The sequence below is a fragment of the Rhipicephalus sanguineus genome, chromosome 3 (genome assembly GCF_013339695.2).
Source record: "Rhipicephalus sanguineus isolate Rsan-2018 chromosome 3, BIME_Rsan_1.4, whole genome shotgun sequence".
NCBI classification, from domain to species: Eukaryota; Metazoa; Arthropoda; class Arachnida; order Ixodida; family Ixodidae; genus Rhipicephalus; species Rhipicephalus sanguineus.
The window spans coordinates 51,970,127-51,985,032 of NC_051178.1; the positions used below are offsets into that span (position 1 = coordinate 51,970,127).

Here is a 14,906-nt window from a genome sequence, read left to right on the forward strand (position 1 = left end):
TTACTTGTGGTGGCTACTTGTAATAATTGGGATATAAATGGGAAGAAAGTAAAGTGGACGAAAGGTAAATTGCCGCCGGCAGGAACCGAACCTGCGACCTTTGATTAACGCATCCGATGTCTACCACAGTGCTACGGCGGCGATCATCCTCCTGTCCACTTTATAGGGTGTATATGTGCATTTTAAACCTAGGAGTGTTAGCCAGCGCCGATCGCAGCCATGGCGGCGAGTGTGGAACACTCTTTCTGCCTTTTGGCTTCACGTAGCATGTGATCTTTTTACGAGCTGGCAGCTGACACAGATGTACATATATAGTGCACATACAAAATATACATATATGCGCATATAAAATGTACATGCACATATAAAATGCACATATATACTCTATAAAGTGAACGGCGGTATGACCGCCGCCGTAGCTCAGTGGTACAGCATCGGACGCGTTATTCGAAGGTCGTAGGTTCGGTCCTTGCCGGCGGCAAGTTATCTTTTCGTCCACTTTACTTTCTTCACACTTATATCCCAATTATTATAGTAACATCTCCTGTACTTTCCTTGGTATTATTGTATGTTAGTTCTCATTAATATTGTGTCTAACAAAGAAAAAGGAGCCCTCAAAAGCCATCTTCTTTCTCTCATTTATAGCAAGGGTCTCCTTCTGGGAGACTTGATGCCTTCAGGTAGTATGCGAGGGATTATTGGTGAGCTGCCAGCTCGTAGAAAGATCACGTGCTACGTGACACCAAAAGGCAGAAAAAGAGTGTTCCACACTCGTTGCCATGGTTGCGATCGGCGCTAACACTCCTAGGTTTGAAATGCACATATATACCCTATAAAGTGGACGGGGGGATGACCGCCGCCGTAGCTCAGTGGTACAGCATCGGACCCGTTATTCGAAGGTCGCATGTTCGGTCCCTGCCGGTGGCAAGTTATATTATCGTCCATTTTAATTTCTTCACATTTATGTCCCAAATATTACAAGTAACGTCTCCTGTGCTTTGCTTGGCATTATTGTCTGTTAGTTCTCATTAATATCGTGGTGGCTACGGGGTAGTGCAAGCAACAGTGAGCCGACCGTACTTGTTTCTCCTCCATTCCTTCACACTTTCCTATAGCATTCTGTGAACCTCTAGTTACTAAAGAAATGTCAAAAATACAGCAGATCCAGAGTGTTCTGTTGGAAGCTACATAGAGTGCAGGGCCTTGGCGTCGGGATTTTTCACCCAATGCTGGGCTTAGCACTATTCTACGCGTCTTCCTGCGCGTCTTGTAGCGACCTTGTGTGAGGGAGCATGATGTCCACGATGCAGACTCGCTTAAGAGGTCCTTATAAACAAGGCTAGAACTCGGGTTAAACTAATGGACCAGCAGCACAAAAGGCTATTTGATTAGTCAAGCGACTCGAGGTAGAAAGCTTACTTGAAATCAGAGGTTCGAAGTATAAGCCACTGATTGGGCACGCGTTTAATTCCGGCTTCTTTTTCTTTTAAAATTACTTTTATTATTATTATTATTATTATTATTATTATTATTATTATTATTATTATTATTATTATTATTGATGGTAGTAGTAGTAGTAGTAGTAGTAGTAATAGCAGTAGTAGTAGTAGTAGTAGTAGTAGTAGTAGTGCCCAGGCCTCCACTGACTATAGCCCTTGACTTTTTGTAACATGCTGGAAGCGCGCGCCAGAACTTATCAAACAACCAAAGCTGATTTCCCTGTTTAAAGGGGTCATGAACCACTTTTCCAAGTAATGATCTAATGGCCTCAGTATCGGAGTGTACTGCCTCCCGAATCGATTGCCGCAAAAATTTCTCGAATCCGTCAAGAATCAGCGGAGTTACGGGGGTTTGGCGCACGCTCCCAGCGCTTTCTCTCTTTTCTCGTGCCGGCGAGCGCACTGGAAGCTAGACAGGGAGGGATGGCATGGGGGAAAGAAGTTACGCCAGCGCGCGTCATGAAACGCGATCGCTCTCCCGCTGTGATTCGCTTGCGCGAGTGCGGCTACCGTGTACTGAGGAGTGCGGCGCCGGCAAGTGGTGGCACCCCGCGGCAAGAAGCGCATCTGATCCGAACGCCGCTCTCGATTTACGTCGCCTATCGGCCAATAAGCATGCTATGGCTCTTGCTACGTACAGCGGACAGACGCCCCGCCCACCGACGAGAGTGAGAACCGGCCTCTGTTTGAAAAGAGGGTGCCTGGGGAAACGGCAACTTCGCGCTCCGCTTGTGGCCATTACGCGGCGCGCACGACTGTAATATTTGGCAGAGCAGTTCATAGCCGTGTCAGCTTTCCGCAGGATGTGTTTTTTCAATCAGCCCAAGGGGTGCTTCATGACCCCTTTAAATATGCGGTTAAATCAGATGCAACCCGCCTGAATAAACGCAAAGGTGATACCCATCCCTATGTCGTTACGCTTCCAAACAAAATATCAGTTCTAGTAAGTACCGTCGATAAAACTTAGGCACAAAAGGGCCCGAGATTGCGTATGACAAGCACTTCAGAGCACGTTATGCCTACTTGTGTAGCTTTGATATAGAACAAGCCCGTGAATATAAAGGCAATACATCCTTCTGAAAAATGGTCTGACTATAATCATTATAGACAGTAAATGCAGGTACTTAATGCAAGTGGGCGGGCATCCGCATGTACTTTGTTAACATTATTAAGACGAAACCTTGGATGCCTCACGAAACGCGAAAAGTGACCATCGACATCGATGGCGTCAACACGACTGATCTGAAAATAATCATGTGATGTCGTCACCATGGGACGTCATCATGACGTAACCGGTTGAAAAAATTTGTGCCGCCATCATAACGTCACCACGACGTAGTATTACGTTACGTCATGTGATACCGTCATCACACGATACTGTCGCTTGCTGCAAAGTGGGCCGATCATGGAGGCACTGCATATCAATGTGAGGTAGATAGCTTCCACTTCCTCAGAACGCAAGGGCAGTTCACAATCACGTAGGATGCGGAAACCTTTCGGGTGGGATCAATACATTAGACTGGGAAGAAAAAAAAGTGGTTTTCGCCTTGCAGTCGTCATACGCAAATGCAGAAGGGGCCGTGTGACATTTTGCTACCCTGCTGACATACCGTCTGGAGGCACTGTTATAAAGACAATCTTATGTACTGCAATTTGCTGGCTGTCTGCCTCATGGGAGTAGCCAGTATTTCATTTCTTATGGGGGAGAAAGCGATGGAGGGTGGGGGGGAGGGCGCGTCTGACCCCTGTGTCTGTACGTCCGCGTGTGTTTGCGAGTACAGGTGTTTGCGAGGAAGGGGCAAACAAATTAGCGGGCGCGCAATGGTGTGTATAGATGTCAGACTCTTCCCAGGCGAAGCTGCGGAAAACGCCACCACCAGCGCCCTCATCGCAGCCCTGGCGCTCACAGGGTAGTACAAAGAGAGCCGTCCGCAAGTCAATGAGTATAGACCACAATATAACACCCTCCCCCTTTTTTTGTTGGTGTCGAGGCGCAGTTTCCTGAAAATCAAGGACCTAGAAAGCTTTTTCCGGCAATCCACGCTTCAACAAAGTATTGAGCTCATCAAAGTGAACTGCGGGCGCAATGCAAAAGAAGTTTAAGTTATTCCGGCACGCTGCAACTCGCAAGTACGACTCGCAACACGCAAGCGAGCATCGCACGAAATCGAGTTCGAGGCAAGCTTTCGGACGTCCGTTCTCTAGCACCTAAGTTTTTAAAATCGCTTACATACTTAATGCCAAAGCGATGAACAACTTACACAATTAATTTACTTAGCTGTGTATCTTACGATCAGTTGTACAACGCCCGCTTTATCAGGGAGGAATGGTCCCGGCGATTTTCGCCTTCATCAATCGCTTTCTGTAAATTGGACTTTTTTATTACGCATCCTCGAATGGTCTCTCAATTGTTGCCTTCCGTTTGCAAATACTGCAAACGGCGACATGTGCGTGTACACGTTAGTCGGGTACAATCAAAGGCAAAACCGCGGCCTCTGACGTAGCTACAGCAATTGCGGAGGCCGCGGGCAAAACAAACATCAAGGTGGTCACGGCCAACATTTTGCGATTTATTTCTATGACGCACGTGTAAGCCAGTTAGAACCGGAACTCTGAGCCTTCAGAACGTGCGTGCGTGATACCGTGCGCTGACGACAAACTCAGATTATAGGATGTCGCGGCGCGCGTATCAGGCGTCTTGTAAACACTTGTGCGCAGTGAAAGATTTTGAGTTGTGATAGCAGTCCACTGAAGTTGCTTTGTCACGCTCTGAAAATCGGAAATTATGATTTTTTTAAAGCGCTTGCCTAAATGAAAGCAAATCCGCTATTCGAGATGACTGCATGATATTCCAGAAAGATGATTGATCTACTCCCCCGGGAAAAAGAAGTAGTAGCGAGTTAATTACTTTTTACAGATCAGCAGAGTGTCAGTCACTTTTTTTTTCCTTGCGCAGGTTTGCAATACACTCTAATGCATGTCGTACTCTGTCACCAATCGTCTCATTCATTTGAGAAACGTACAAACGACGCGTTGTTGTGTTTCGACGAAGGAAAAATGTTTGGGCATTGTTTTAAATGCGAAACATTTCTTAGCGAACCTCAGGCACATTGGCCGTTTCTATCTATCTATCTATCTATCTATCTATCTATCTATCTATCTATCTATCTATCTATCTATCTATCTATCTATCTATCTATCTATCTATCTATCTATCTATCTATCTATCTATCTATCTATCTATCTATCTATCTATCTATCTAGCCGCTGAAGTCTGGACGCTCACCTGGTCGCCTCCATAGGTCGTAATATACGAAAATTCACCTAGCAGAGGATCAGTGCATGAAGAACATTATTCACTGGTCATGACATGAATAACGCAAAAAAAAAAATCGGCAGATCCCACGTACCGTAGGAATCGATGTTGTGGGAAGCATGCGCTTGATGGTGACTGTGGCGTAATTTTTCACACTGAGCGAAACTTTACGGAACGACGCTATAGAAATGTGGAAGTGGTATACGAGCACTCTTATGTTGAGGAGTCGCATATGTAATATATAACCAGTTTACAATTTCGTAACGATGCCAACAGCAACATGGGTGTTACCAACACGAGACGCGGTAAAATGGTATGTTGTGCTTATATTCTTCAATACTGGATAGCGCGAATCCGAACAGGACAAATAAAGAATACAATTCACAGGACAGGCGTTACTCGCAACTAAGCTTCATTTATGAAAGTTTCCCTAGATACAAGGTACGCTGCCGAGTGGCACGCGCAGGCGCTCTGCACGTACGTCACAGTCACACTTGCAGTTGTTACAGTTCTGTTACAGTTGTTGTGCTTATACTTGTCCGTTATGGCGGAGAACGCACGCACGTTTCACGAACCTGTGTGTATGTGTTGGAGGGGTTCTTGAAAGTTCTTCATCAAGGTCATCATCGCCGTGATCAGTGTGAGCGCCAGCAGGGTAACCGGTCTAAGTGTAGTGAAGTGCGAGGTATAGTGCAGCTGGTGGAAATACTGGATACCTCTTACGAGGAAATGATCTATCATGCCTCCTGTCCTGGAAGTGGCAGCGAAGTCTTTTGATACCCTGTCCACATCCAAGCGGTCTTTCACGCAGTATAGGAACCAGGCGTTGTTGTCTCTTGATAAATCAATGTTCAAACCACCGGTAATGATGAGAGGCCTGGTTCTCTCGGCAGATTTATTGTAGGGAAGCCTTCACCACGGTTTTTTTTGTAAGCCAAGTGGTTCAAGTTGCATACCACGTGGACGAGTGGATGGTAGCTGAGCGTTTTCCAGGGGTGTTCTGTCTTCAGCTCTCTCACTTTCTTTGCATCGGCCGCGGTTGTGTAACGGTTGTGGTGCTCGGCTGCTTACCCGAAGGTCGCGGGTTCGATACCGGCCGCAGCGGTTGCATTTCGATGAAGGCAAAATGCTAGATGCCCGTGCAATTGCGATCTCGGTTCACGTTAAATACCAGCTGGTCAAAATTTCCGGAGCCCTTCGCTTTGGCGTCTCTCATAATCATATCTGTTTTGGGACATAAAACTCCAACAATTATTATTATTACTCTTACGTTCCTTGCGTGTTAATGTGTTTGTTCGCCGTTAACTGTGTTGGTTGAGACTGTATCACCTGTGGCACATACCCGCATAACATGAACTCTAATATACGGGCATGTGCCACACCTGACTGAGAGGAAGGGTTTCAGGACGTACGCGACAGGTATTTTGCGTTATTCATGTCATGACCAGTGAATCGGGTTCCTCATACACTGAACCCCTGCTATGCCAATTTTGGTATATTATAAGTTATGGAGACGACCAGGAGTACGCCCAGACGTAGACGGCTAGATAGATAGATAGATAGATAGATAGATAGATAGATAGATAGATAGATAGATAGATAGATAGATAGATAGATAGATAGATAGATAGATAGATAGATAGATAGATAGACACAAACGACCGAAGTGTCTTAGGTTCGCTAAGAAATGCTTCGCATTTAACACCTGTCGCGTACGTCATTAAACACTTTCTCTCAGTCACGTGTGGCACATACCCGCATACCAGCGTTCATGTTACGCGGGTGTGTGCCACAGGTGATACAGTCTCAATCAACACAGTAACCGCGAACATACACATTGACTCGCAAGGAAAGTGATAATAATAAGAATTGTTGAGGTTTTACATCCCAAAACCACGATGTCATTCTGAGGGACGTCGTAGTGGAGGGCTCCGGAAATGTTCACCATTCTTCCAGTGTTCTTTAGCCACTGCTTAACCAGCGTTCACTAGTGTTCTTTAAAGTGCACTGACACTGCACAGTACGCAGTCCTTTATCATTTCGCCTCCAGCGAAATGCAACTGTCGCGGCCGGGATCAAACCCGCGACCATCGGCTCGGCAGCCGAGCATCATAACCGCGGCACCACCGCGGCGGACGCAAAGAAAGTGGCGGAGCTGAAGACAGAACACGCAAAAACCGCGGTCAATGCTTTCTACAGGAACTCTGCCGCCGGGACCATGCCCCTCATCATTACCAGTGACTTCAACATTGATTTATCAAAACCCAATAACGCCTGCATGAAAGACAGCTTGGATGTGAACAGGGCATCACAAGACCTCATTGCCAGGTCCAAGACAGGAGGCGTCATAGATAAAAAAATCACAGCATATTGACGGAGTGAATGATGATGAGTGGGCGAAGCTGCGGAGGTTCATCGGTAAACCGTGAATCTTCCGTGAATGCTGCCCAGTACATCATCACCGACGTGAGATCGGGCGCGTTTATACTAAAGGTTCGATGAGAGTTATGACGACTTGCAGCTCACTTTAATGTTACATGTACGCTGTGAATTTTCATTGTTTAGAAAACCATTGCTTGAGAAAACATCTGGTGTCTTTCGTTAAGCAGCTGGCGTCGTTTCGTTTTGCTTTAGAAACATCTGGCGTCTTTTCGTTTTGCTTTTAGAAAACATCTGGCGCCTTTCGTTGGTTTATTTCATCAATCAACGGCGTTTTGAACAAAATTTTTATTGTTTAATCACGCACACGAGAAATCTCACCAGGCACTACCTTGGAGGTAAACAATGGCTGCTAATGTGAATGAGAGACAGAAGTCGGCTTTTAGCTAACACTTACACTTCTACTTCTACTAACGTTTCCTACTGGAACATGCCAATGGCTGCTAATGGGGAATGAGAGACAGAAGAATTCGGCTTTTAGTTAACGCGCACGCTGCGAATTTTTTATTGTTCAACAACGCACAAGATAAATCTCTCACCGGCACCACCTTGGAGGTCAAGATCTGGTACTAGTGTTACGACTGGTTACGCACTACGATGGACGAACGGGTGCCGCTTTAAAGGGACACTAAAGGCAAATATTAAGTCGACGTTGATTGTTGAAATAGCGGTCCAGAAACCTCGTAGTGCTGCTTTTGTGCCAAGGAAGTGCTTATTTTGAAATAAAATCACGTTTTTAGTGGTCCGCATGGCGTTAGCGTGCTTCAAATCTCCCGCCTGAAAATACGACTCTCATACGTCACTGCTGCCGTGCCCAACGTTGCCCGCTTTTACAGCGCGGCCGCCGACACTAGTAGCAGCCGAGCGGAAGTAGCGGGACCCACAGTAGCAACAACGGCGCTGCGGCAAAGACTTGCTCGGATGGGCACATTCAAAGCCGTCACCAAGTTGCGGTTGGTCTCGTAATCCTCAGTACGAAAGTGCAGCGAGCACACACGTAGAGGTTTTGACTGTTTAGCACACTGGCGCAATGGCATGACACTAAGCCACTTCGAGCGTAAGGGTTCATTCCGCGGCACCCAGTGAAAAGACACACCGGTTTCCTTGCTGCAGCACTGGCGTTGTGCACCATTCGGGCATCCGGCAATATCACACGCATGCGGCATTTTGTCGAACTTTCTGTCGGAGCGACTTTCACGAGCGCGCAAAACACGCACGGCAGTACGCGATCCCGAAACTACCACTGAGACGGGCGAGGCACAGTTCGGCGAAAACGAAACCTTTGAACCACGCGCGCCGTGCCCCGTGGCAACGCCACGGAGGTTTTGTTTTCCATGAATCAAGCGGAAACGAACAAACAGCATTTTATTACGTCTTTTGATGCTCGGAATGTTCTTTTTTTACTGCTGCTAGTTTGATTACTAGTGATTTATTGTAGGCCGGCTTCCCTACGTCATCGGGATCACTTCGAAAATGTCCCACTCGTGGCGCTCATCATGTTATACATTTAGCTTAATTTCTCGGTAAGTAGGGCACTGCTGTTGATAATATTGCCGTTTTAGAAGTTGTCATACATTGGGCTTTCACTCTGACATAAATTTTTATTTGCCTTTAGTGTCCCTTTAAGGAGCTTCGCCCCTAATATCTTCGTAAGAGGCATCCACGATTTGCACCAGCTGTACTACACCTTGCATTTCACTACACTTAGACACCTCATAACTGCGATCACGAACGGATTCGATAACAAGTTCTGTGCACTGGATATCAGGTTACCGTGTCTGGTGTTGATAACACCCATGTTGCTGTTGGCCTCGTTGCGGAACTGTAAACAACCGGTTATATAACACATGTGCGACTCTTCAACATATGTGTGCGTATACTGTTTGAACATTTCTCTAGCGTCATTCCGTCTTGCTTAGCGCTCAATGTGCAAAATTACGTCACAGTCGCTTTCCCGCCCATGCTTCGCATAACATCGATTCTCACGGTACGTCCGATATGCCGAATTTTTTAAAGACAAAAGCCTCAAATGTCTCACTGCGCGACGCTTTGAGCTAAACATTGCCGACCATATAAAGTGATGCTAAGACCCACCCGGCCTAGGTCACTAATGACGCCATGATATTACGTGGTCATGTTACGTCATCCTGAGCAAATGGTTAAAAGAAGATTAAGAATCATTCCCCTAACGTGGAAATGGGGTCAGGCGAGGATGGGCGTATGCGTGCGTCACCTACCATTTTTTTTCTTTCTTTCAACTACATGCGCAATGTTCTGTCCTAACTTCTTCCTGCATGCTGGGAATTCGATCTTCAGACACGTGCCTCAGCAGCGCAACAATTCTCTTGCTACGAGAACTTACCACAGTCATGCATGAAACAACGTGCAACAAATAAAGGAAACAATGCAATGTGGGAACGTTAACTGACAAGTGACCTCGACAAAAGACCAGGTATTCATGTGAGAAACGGCTGATCGTCGAGAAGACCCCGATCGAGAGGGCATCAGTTATTGCAAAACGGTGCTTACGTATACGCATGGGACCAGTGCATCTTCGAGTGCCTATTTGTGGACGCTCCTCGCATTTCTGTACAGTCGCCGACGCCGGGCTTCTCGCCAATTGGGCCGCCGCCACCGCCGCCGTCGCCACCACCACTGAAATCTTGAACTCATAGAAGCTTCGTTTAAAAAATTGCGGGCTTTTTGCACTATGTCGCGCAAAGCTTGACAAAGCGAAGCATGGACCCGTAGCCGCTCGTACTCCCCGTCGACTGACACGCCCAATTTCGAAATGCGCGGCGTCCTCCTCGGGAGTACATAGCCAGGCTATAGAGCGGAGCTCTATATAGCGGAGGTTGTGCGCGATGTCTCGGTGGGAGTGGCTTAGCTATTGTGCATGCGCATCTTGGCCGGGTGGTGCGGTATCTGGTCGCTAGATGACGCGATGCTTGCTCCCTCTTTCTTTTTTTTTTTTGTCTCTCTGCTTCTTTCTCTCCCTTTCCTTGATGTTCTTTTTGTCTCCATTTTGCGTTCTGCATTTATTTCGCTTTATTTGTGTCTTTCTGAGTCTTTCCGCACTGCGCTTTACTCTCCCTTCCCCCTTTTCTTTCCTCCTCACCATCATATCTCTCATCCTCACGCTCACTTCCCTTTACCACCCCCTTGCTACACTGTATTATACAAGGCCACGCTACACTCTGCTGGCATGCCTGCATAGCCGAGTGGTTAGGACGCTTGCCTTCAAATCGAGGTACGCGGGCTCGAATCCCGCCCCATGAAGTTTTTTTTCAACAAGAATTGTTCTCTTTCCCTTTCTCTCACTCCGTTGCTATGGTTTGAACAAAGGCCCCCACGATTCGAAAGTGGTTTCTTAACAATTGTGATGGACACTCACGCTTGAAAATATGAGTATATATGAACTATGTGACTGCGTTGTAGCCAGCTGCACAAGAAATGTAGCAAGCCAAACACTTTCTTTGAAGTCCGCCTTGAATTCCATGGTAGTGGAATAAAGGCCCCCTGCAGGACGAGATGTATAGCCGACGTGGAGGACTCTACATACTTTAGCAGAAGTCAAATTTCGCAAAATATCATGCCAAATACGCGTTTCGGTGGTCACGGGATTCGCGGACCAAATCACCATTCGAGACAATGACGAGCTTTAGCAAGATAAAAGCAACGAGGCCGATGCCGCCAAAAAGAACGTTCGAGGAAAATATACATCGTACAATCTCTCCGCGGTTACGCATCTATTACACAACTCCCAATGAACATTCTACGTGGAGTTTATTTAATGCATCAACAAGCGTGAAACATGATTTATCCTTTGTGCAACATGCTGCAGATTTTGTTTTGTCTTTCGGGCTTGCGCAGAGGCATGGAGTCCATTTGAGAAGTACATGGCAAATCCTTATAGCGTGTCGCAGTGGAGCGCGTCAAGGCTGAACCTGCATCTATAACTTCCAGCATGCCCGCTAGATGGCGAGGCCTTAGGTGGGATAGTGAATAGTGATAGCTCATCGAACATTCACGGCAGGAGCTATGCATAACAGCCTAGTAGCATATAATGATAGTATACCTCCTTATGCGTAGCTTCTTTTAAATTTCACGAAATATTCTGTGCAATAACAAATTTTGTCTCCATGTACATTACGCCGTACTTTGAAATAGTAAATATTCTCTGCCTTGAACATTGGGTGCAGCACGATCATTTCAAGCAGTAGGTCACAAAGGTCTTCCCCACGTATCAACACATGTTCATCTTTTCTGCAAACGTTTTAGGCGCATTCCTATCGCAGCAGATAACGAAACAAAAGAAATCCTTTCGAATACTTACCCTCAATTAATGTGTCAAGGTCTGAGGGATCGGTAAAAAATTTAGGGTCAATAACAGGATATTCTTCAGGATCTGTGCTCTTCAGCCGAATGTAGCCTGATGACTTTGGACGAAGAAGTACTGGGATAATCATTAATACGTTGTCCCCTTGCTTCTTCTTATAGTAATTGTCGTAGATCTGAAAATATCCAACAGTAAAAGTAATAGACATGCAGATTTTATAATATAGGTAGAACTGTTTCCATGAAGTACAGTCAATGGGTTTCTGCGCATTCAAACCGCGTACACATTGTCTGTGAGACGGATGCCAGCTTTCGAACACGGATACATAAAAAAGTAAAGATTGCGTTCCGCAATGAAGACGTAGCACTGCCATTTTTCAAGCGTGTTCGGAAACAGAACTCGAAAACATAATCAGCGCTAAGAAACAAGTGTGTGACGTAGAAAATACTATTTCAAATAGAGTGGACTGGTCGACAGCAGTTCTTTTTTTCTTCTTGACATTTCATTACTTCATTATAATAAATTTATAAACCAAGAAGTACTGGTAATATCATCAAGGGCTCAATTATGAACCATTGAACAACTCCAAAAATTGCCTCATTGCGTTGTTGTAAACGAGGTACTAAACGCATGCGCTTTTTTGTGACTTATAATGAATGCCCACGAAATTAATAAACGAAAGAGGAGCCATTTCACTGTAGGGTGATGGATGACCGGCGAAGCTGTCTAGTACACGTCACAGGGGTAACACTGAAGTTCAAACCACGGTCGAACACGAGAACCTTTGACTGAGCCAGAGATATCTGTCCACAAGGTCCCGTTTGAATTTAGTACATGCTCCTCCAAGGTTTTCGAATTGAGTGCATTTATGCCGCGGCAAGCGTCTTTTCCTTTCGTGGCAAATACGTTGATGTCGGACGCCGAGTGTTGCCTCCTCGATTTTTAGTGGACCAGTGTTGAGTAGTGTGTTTTGCCCAATTTTCTTTGCGCGTGCGTTCCAGCTCGCTAACAGACGGAATGTCCCGGCCATGTACAGCATCGCCGTGATATGCATAAACACACCCCGTGCCGACGCTGGCAGCAACAAACGAAGCCGCTCTGTAGAATAACCTGAATGCAAGCAATGCGTGTGCCACGCCGCCGAAGACCATGCACCAATTTGATGTCGGTACAAATTGTGCGCAGGCAATTTTTTAATGATTCTTTCCACTCGATTCCGCACCAGATGAATGACCCATAGAAAGTACCAGTGAAGTATAAGTTTAGCGTGTAAGTCAGTTCTAGTTACACATGAGTTCTAGCGAAGCTTTCATAAGAGCCGGTGATTCGAAGAATGGTGGTCTTTGGGGCGTGTATGAATCTTGCAGCCATTTCGCAAGAAGGGGATGCAGCGAATGCGAAGCAAAGAGGAACTTCCAACAACCTTGCGGCTGTTCAGCTCGGACATTTTTTTCTCGTTTAAAACAAAAATAATCTTTTCATACTTTGTATATATACTAGCAACAAGCATAATACACAACGATGTACAACTCATATTTTACTTGGACTGCTACATTGCGAGAATAAACCTGCAATTGGGTCAAAATGCTACTTTACCCAACTTTGGCACAATCTTGTGACAATAACACTGTTTATTTGTTCCCGCAGTATTTTTTACAAGAAGACCTTGTAAATCACACAATGTGATTATATTCCTCGCGAAAACATCTGTTTTTTTTTTTTCAAAAGAAAACGTTAAACATGCAGCATTTTGTCATGATTCGCCATGACCAAAATTAATTAAAGTTGGAACGAGACGAATAAACCCTCGCAGTCATGGACGACCGGCGCCTTCAGATTAAGAAAAACAATTATATCGCAGTAATCGCTCGAAAGATTATATTTGTAACCCGCCACGGTGGCCTAGTGGCAAAGGTGATCAAGTTCCGGCCGCGGCAGCCGCATTATGGATGGAGGCGAAAATACTAGAGGGCAGTACACTTAGATTTCAGTGTACGTTAAACCCCAGGTGGTCAAAATTTCAGGAACCCTCCACTACGGCGTCTCTCATAAACATATCGTGGTTTTCGGACGTTCAAACCCAATTATTAGATACTAATTTTGCATAAGTTATTTTGTGCGACACAGATGTACTTTCGCGCGGAGGTATGAAGCACGCTCGAAGCGACAGGCAACTTTTTTTCTGAGAACAGTGCATCAGTAACTACTTGTCACATCACATACACTTCCACGAATTTTTTCAACATGAGTGGCGACGCTCGTAAAACCACCGGGTCCAATTGATTATAATGACCGCAACACATAGTTTCACGTGGCTGTGACAGCGAAAGACCCAAAACAGAAGCCTGTAAAGATGAAACTTCTCGTAATCCAAGCAACACACGCTTTACACTGATAGTGGCTTTCACAGTCGCTCGCCCTCGGTAATCTGGTCCTCGTCAGAATGCTTCGCCTTTTGTGTACATCAATGATCGAAAATTCCTGCGTGATCGCTGGGGCTCCTGTTGCGGTCGACTAATCGTGACGCACGGGCAACCTTACTGTAACCGTCTAAAACAGTCCTGTCGTTTTACAAACATTGCGGCGCGGCCAGCGCCAAGCGGTGCTGAATTTGTGGCTGAAGGGCGATAAAATAAAAAGAAAGAAAGAAATGAGCGTGGCAATGTCGTTTCTGCTGCCTTCTGTAATATATATAATTAAACTTATATTTACAAGCATAGCGCAGCAATTAAAATGCGACAGTGGTGAATTAGTACGCAATTTCTCTTACAAATAACATCAAGTCAAGCGATGCAATACCTCAAACACTACATGCGTTCTGCAACGCACAAAACTAGTAATTAATCTTGTAACCGAGTTCACTCAACTCGAAGTCATTTGAAAAGGTAACATTTTCAAACTGCCCCGCTCATTAATATCGCGATTAGAGGTCTTAAGAGAGTTAATTGGGGAGTGAAGTGAAAATTGGAACTCACCTGCGATATTCCTACTAGACCGGCTATGTATCCTGCTTCAGGAGTTGTGGGATTGAGCGTCACGAGGAGGAATTGAATGTCCGGATGCGTTGGATCAGCGCCTGGCGTACTTAAAAAGGCGACACATTCGACGCCGTACGGATGAATAAGTGGCCCTGAAAAAAAGAAGGCGATATCGCTTCACCGGTTTCGTAAACTTCAAATATCACTTTGCTACCAGATCACCAAGAAGCATTGAAATGCATGGTTAGAGGCGTTAGTATATAAATAATAAATATAAGTATTTATTAACATCTATGGCATTTTCCTACGCACCGCCTTTTTACTAGCTAGCAGCT

At 45.6% G+C, this 14,906-nt stretch overlaps 1 protein-coding gene across 1 annotated transcript in view; it reads right to left on the minus strand.

Moving 5' to 3' along the window:
- Positions 1 to 14,906, minus strand: part of LOC119385464 (oxygen-dependent choline dehydrogenase-like) — a 78,122-nt gene that overhangs the window by 1,606 nt on the left and 61,610 nt on the right. The window lies entirely within an intron of this gene.